Source organism: Urocampus carinirostris, chromosome 1, assembly GCF_059441175.1.
Source record: "Urocampus carinirostris isolate Australia breed hairy pipefish chromosome 1, RoL_Ucar_1.0, whole genome shotgun sequence".
In the NCBI taxonomy this organism is placed as follows: Eukaryota; Metazoa; Chordata; class Actinopteri; order Syngnathiformes; family Syngnathidae; genus Urocampus; species Urocampus carinirostris.
The window spans coordinates 24,958,010-24,964,865 of record NC_142349.1 but is presented as its reverse complement, the minus strand read 5'-3'; the positions used below and the strand labels follow the sequence as shown (position 1 = coordinate 24,964,865).

Sequence of the window (6,856 nt, the reverse complement as noted above, 5' to 3'; positions counted from 1 at the left end):
TGCTTAGTTTATTGTAGTTTTTTTTTTCTTTGGTGTGGCTGGTGACATAGTTATCCAATCAAATGGGACAATTCAAATGCAACACCATGATGAAGTGGCTTAAAGGTCCAAAACCAACCTACAAATTATTGAAACAATGGCATCACAAAAGCAGAGTACCTGTACAGCTCCTAACCGACTGTTTAGTTAAAAATATATATTTGATTCATTTGATTATATAGTATTTGATATACAAGCAGCTCTGGTGCTGCATTCGGCCATGCGGCTCTTCTACAAACCAACAACCTCGGCCAAGTATATGTCACGATTACTCATTATTATTACCTGTGCCCGCTCATTTGGCGCCAGCCGCTGCGGGCTACCTGATTGGTTCTCTGTCCCTTTTTAAGCCCAGTTCTTTCACTCTCCGGTTGTCAGTCCGTCGGCGAACCTCTGTTGTTACAATGCAAGCATTTTTGACTCCCGTCGGTCCCGCTTTTTGCACCCGTTTTTCTACCCGTCCGTTCCTGATCTCCCCGTTTGACTCTGGCTATGACCTGTTTTTGATCCCAACCACATTTGCTCTCCCGTACTGGCTTAAGAACTGTTTTTGAACCCGATCATGTTTTTGCTCTCCTGTCCCGGCTATCGACCTGTGTTTTTCGTCCTTGACACCGCCATCCCCCGCTCTGGAAGACTACCACTCAAAGGTTTGGGAATACTTAGAGATTTCCATTATTTGACAAAAGCAAAGTTTAAAGGGCAAAATTGTTATTTCGCAACTAAAACTCTTTATTTCTCACCTTCTCAATATTTCTACCATACTTTGTATTTATTTTGCAACTCATTTGATTTAAAAAAAAGTACATTATTGTCACACGCCGAATGAAAAAGCCTGCCAGGCTGCATGTGGCCCTCGGGCCGTAGTTTGCCCATATGTGACATAAACAAATCACATGATGTGCATTATTTGAACATCATTCATGGTTCATTGTCCCAGAAGTGTAAGATTTAAGTTGCTTGTTTTTAGGAAAGAAAATCAAATCGCAATTATATCGAATCGCAATTATATCAAATCGTTATATAAATTGAATCGGCACCTTAGTACCACGATACCATTAAAAAGCTTATTGTCCCACCATTATTGTATTGTGTGTATGTATTACTTTTTTTTTGGCGGAGGGGGGGGGGGGAATCCTTGGCAAATACTGTATGCAAATTTAATTTCAAAAGACCAAATGATTGAATCATTGAACGAATCAATGTTTTTATTTGTTGAATAATTGAATTACTTGTTCGTACTTTTATTATTTACAACCGACTTTCAATAACAATTGTATGGTGCATGTGAAAAATACAATGACAACTACAAAAATCTGAAAACAACAATGTTAAATAATTAAAAACATTAAATATTATAAAGCACATCAAATATAACCAACAAATAAACACATACATATAATGCTTATTTGTATTTTGTTTTAGTGAACAATAAAATAATGTATGATTTAAAAAAGGCTAAAATTATAATTAATAGTATTGAAAAAGTATTGAACATATAGTACTGGGAAAAAAAGTGGAAAAAGGAATCATAAGATTAAATTTATAACTAATTAAATAGCTTTAAAGGTATTTAACATGATAAGTCATTTGTAAAAGAAAGATCACATACAAAAATGAGAACGCTTTTAATTAAATCTTTTTGATGAGCTCATCACAAAATACAATTTTTTTCTTTAGCCTTCTACAGTCTGCTTTGTGCTCCCATTTGACCGCCTAATAACCTCAAAATGGCAGCATGAGCACACGCGCACTTACACGCACTTACACACGCTTACACGCACGCACTGTTCTTCACATGGTAATTGTGGGTGTTTCCATCTGGACTGTCATATATCTTGAGCTTAAAGACACACGCTGTGCATTGTTTATTCAATTTAAATGAACACATTTTATTGTCCAGGTCTCTTTTTAAAAAATGGAACCCCATCACTTTTATGATGTGTGTTTTTGAGCAGATAGGATTCAAAATTCCACAAATATATGATGATTTCAAATGCCTCAAAGTTGCCTTGTATGTAGGTTGTGTTTTGGGTGTTTTCAAAGAATATTTGACTTCACCAACTCACTTCAAGTAGGGTATCCCCCCATCAATGAAAAGACACTCAAAATCAGTGGCGGGCCGTGCATTTCACAATCCAACCCTCAGTAACTATTCTATGGCCATAAAACATTTACTGCAGCTATAAAAGCAAGACTTATGAAAATGCATTTAAAAAAATCAAACCGGAGATGGAATAAGAGCTTGCTCTGTCCACTCCATGCATCGGCCCGGTATTGCAGTACCTCCGGGACCGGTGCATTCGCAATGATCGCAGCAAGGCTTTAAGGCTAGGACCTTAGCTTGGCCTTTTGGCTCAAAGTAAGTGTAAGAGTAAGCTCCTAGGCTTTGTAGCGTATTATGAACTGACCGATAACGGATAATGGATAATGAATAACGAAGATAGAACAATAACCCTTAAAAACCCCATTTAGAAATATAGACACATTTTATTCAACGAGATTCATATATCCTCCTTTCTTTTGTCAAGATTTCAATTACCGTATTTTCCGCACTATATGGCGCACCATGTTATAAGGCGCACCTTCAATGAATGATATATTTTAAAACTTATGCCATACATAAGACGCACCCCATTATAAGGCGCTATAAGTGCATGCTGGTTTAAGATCAGGTAATTGTGCAATTTTGTAATTGTAATCCTGTGCAGTCCTTCGAGACATTTTTGGGATTAAGGGCTATTTACGGTAAATAAATGTGACGACTTGACTACAGTAGAGAATGTAGTTACTTTATGCAACCTCTAGATGTTGCCACGCTCAAGGGAATGTCAACAAAGCATTCAAAAAGGTCAAACTTTATTAACAAACAAGCTTTCCACAACTCCATTCACTCCCAAAATAAATAGCCGTTTTATTATTTTCTCTGAGGTAAAGCATTTTCGTGACACATCTTTAACATCTTTGAACAACATCGACATAACATTTTATTTTTTGTCCATTTAGTCAACACGCAAAGAAAAAAACGTCTGATACTGTTATTTTAAATGAAACGTTAGTGCAATCGCAATAAAGTGACACTCGTAATGTGCAAAAACAACGAGTGCAAAGCAATAACATAATAACTGTAAAATGTAAAACGTAAACACACAAAAGAAAAACAAAGATCACTCTATAAGCTCCTCATCGACGAATCCCTCGAATTCTTCTTCTGCTGTGTTCGAATTGACCATATCTCAGTGAATGGGCCATCCAACACGTCCGGTGTTTTTGTGCCAGCGCTGTTGCCTTCATACGTATAGTTATCGTACTGACACTTCTGCTTGCCGCTCTTTGTTGAACAACCCACTGTTCAAGTGTCTCCTCTAACTCTGGCCATCTTGCTTTATTGCCACGGAAACTTTGTTGAGTTTTCCTTACTTGGCGGAGCTTATCTTCATCCTTTCTCCACTTCCGTACCATCGATTCATTTAAGTTTAACTCTCTCGCTGCCGCTCTATTGCCGTGTTGTGCTGCGTGACTGATCGCTTTGAGTTTAAACTCGGCGTTGTACGCGTGTCTCTTAACAGGAGCCATTTTTTATACAAATGCACGTATGAAAGAGAATCTCGCTCGCTCTCTCTCTCTCTCTCTCTCTCTCTCTCTCTCTCTCTCTCTCTCTCTCTCTCTCTCTCTCTCTCTCTCTCTCTCTCTCTCTCTCGCTCTCTCTCGCTCTCTCTCTCTCTCAAACGTGACATTCTGAATAATTCTGCGTTTGTTTAAGGTAAATTGTGCTTTACATCTTCACCAGTCATAACCCTGGATTCAGACAAATACTGTATTTGTTGAATATGAATTAAGCAGTTTAATGGGGTAGCCATTTTGCCACTTAGTAAACAAATACAACACGAGCCCCGGCAACTACCAATCGTTTAATATTTCCCAGTATGCACAGCGCGAAAAATGGAGTCGGCGGCTGTTTCTCGTAGTTGCGAGACCTTGCGAATTTAATATTGAGCCATATATAAGGCGCACTGTGTTATAAGGCGCATGGTCAGCTTTTGAAAAAAAATAAGACTTTTAGGTGCGCCTTATAGTGCGGAAAATACGGTACTCTGTTGTACAGATGCCATGCATTTCAGTTCCATGAACAAAGTTCTTTTCTATCGCCATCAGAGCTAGTTGCAGGAAGGCAATTCTGTCCTGTCGTATTTCTGGTATACCTTTTTATCCGATTAAAGGATGGAAAAAGTCCATTCGACAAAGGCGATGGACACGAACATTTTTCTCAATTTTTTTGTCGTAATACTTCCGTTAACGCCCCTAGCCAATAATGGTTTGTAAAACCGTTGAGGTTTCCTAAGGCCAGCTAGCAAGCGTTGGTCCCACCAACTCTCAATCTAATTGGCTAAACTAACAGCTTTATTGAACACTGATTAATAGTATGCCTCCCAGCCTTCAGAAGTCTTTGCGAAGGCCTCTGGGCAGATTACTGACCACGGCAACAGGTAACAGTTGAAATACTATCGATCAAATGCTTGAATATAAAAGCACACATCTGAAAGCAGCGCAACCAGGGGAGAAACAATAAAAAGAAGCTGACAATTTGGAATTATTTTATCAATATTGATTTTCTTTTCTAAAAGTCTATCTTCACATTATATACCGTAAATTCCGGACTAGAGAGCGCACCTGATTATAAGCCACACCCACCACATTTTAAGAGGAAAACCGATTTTGCACTTACACAAGCCGCACTTGTATATAAACCGCATGCGCCCACATTAAAAAAATGTAACATAAACACAAAATTAACCCAAACCCGACTTTTAGTCCTGCGATTGAAACTCAATGTCCTTCATTAAAGTACAGTCCAAAAATCACAGCCGGCAAAAAGAACAGAAAATGATACCAGTACTTAAGGTTTGATGCAGACTTGCAGAGTCCGGGTCCCGTTGAAAGTAATCCAAGGAAAAAAGTGTATATTTCCAAAGGTAAGGGTGGGAAAAATATCTATCCACTATTGTCCGCCGCGTCAACAAACAGGTCTCACTTTTACCCCACTTCCCTTCATCCCGCGTTTGTTACGCCCCTTTGTTTTTATTCGCCCGTGCAAAACATATAAAATTAAGTGCCTAAAATAAATACATTACAAATATATTCAGTTGCAAATACATATTATACATGGTTACACATATTTACAAAGAAAGACGGTACACCGAGAGTGTTCAAAGCTTTAACAATAATAATATAACTTTCATCCCAAACGGTGCCCGTGACAGGGCAGTTAATGGTAGAAACACGCTAGCAACACGCTCGCAACACAGTAAACGGGTCTGTTAATAAAACATACCGTACTTGTAAAAATCACGGGAAACCGTCCTCATCTTCCTCCTTAGGACTGAAGCCATCAAAGTCGTCTTCCTTAGTGTCGGAAAGAAACTTTGTCATATAGACGTCGTCCCACGCTCCTGTAGCCTCCCTCGCGCTGTCAGTGTCACTGGAACTTCCATCCACTCCTGATTCTGTGCCCTCCTCTCCGTCACGCAGCAGACTGGCTTTTCGGAACCCGTTGGTGATGCCCGTTGGTGATGGTGGATTTTTTAAAGTGCCTTTCTTTTTGCATTTTGCATGATGAGGGTATGTTTACGCTAATTTCATTCATGCACAAGCCAAGAAGTTGCAGTCTTCCTCAGCGCATATATTCCACCGGTCTAAATCTTATCTTTTGTACTCGAGCGCCGCTGGCGGCCGTTAGAAGAATTACATAAATTGGTCGCATCACTGAACAAGCCGCAGGGTTGAATGTTTGGGAAAAAATTAGCGGCTTATAGTCCTGGAATTTACGGTAATTAATATGATTAACAAAATTTGTGTGTAATGCGTAACTGTGCTGAGCATCTGCAGATTCAGAGTGAGGCCCGCAATTCTCTTGCCTCATGGCGGAGGGCGATATCGAGACCAAGGAATCTGATTTGTCGCACAACTAAGCCGCAAACAATAGAATTAGTGATATTAACAGGCTCAAAGCAAGTACACATATATATATACAGTATATATATATATATATATATATATATATATATATATATATATATATATATATATATATATATATATATATATATATATATATATATATATATATATATACTGTATATAGGGCAGCACAGCGGCGCAGTGGTTAGCGCGTGTGCGGCACCGTTCTAAGGTCTTGGGAACCTCCTGTGTGGGTTCAAATCCAGCTACCGGACTTCCTGTGAGGGGTTTGTATGTTCTCACCGTGCTTACGTGGGTTTCCTCCGGGCACTCCGGTTTCCTCCCACACTCCAAAGACATAAATTTCCCCAGGTGTGAATGAGCAAGCGAGTTGTCTGTCCCTGTGTGCCCTTCAATTGGCTGGCAACCAGTTCAGGGTGTCCCCAGCCCACTGCCCGATGATTGCTGGGATGGGCTCCAGCACCCCCGCGACCCTACTGAGGATAAGCGGTGCAGCTAATGAGATGAATGAGATGATATATATATATATATATATATATATATATATATATATATATATATATATATATATATATATATATATATATATATATATATATATATATATATATATTCATTTATTCATATATCATATAGAAAGAAGACAATAAAAAGCTTTTTTCAATGCTACAGTTTCTATATTGCTTTCTTGAAATGATGAATGGTTTTTGTAAATATGCCTCGCTAGACGTCACTATATGCATTTGTACTATTGTGTTACAGCATTTAAAATTTCCCTCCTCCTTCATGACTGCAGAAGGCACAGAAGCAAAGGTAAGATATTGTCTCAGTGGTTCTG

The 6,856-nt window shown here is 38.8% G+C and overlaps 1 pseudogene; it reads left to right on the top strand.

Moving 5' to 3' along the window:
* Positions 1 to 2,207: 2,207 nt before the first annotated feature.
* Positions 2,208 to 2,347, top strand: LOC148374049 (U2 spliceosomal RNA; annotated as a pseudogene).
* Positions 2,348 to 6,856: the final 4,509 nt, after the last annotated feature.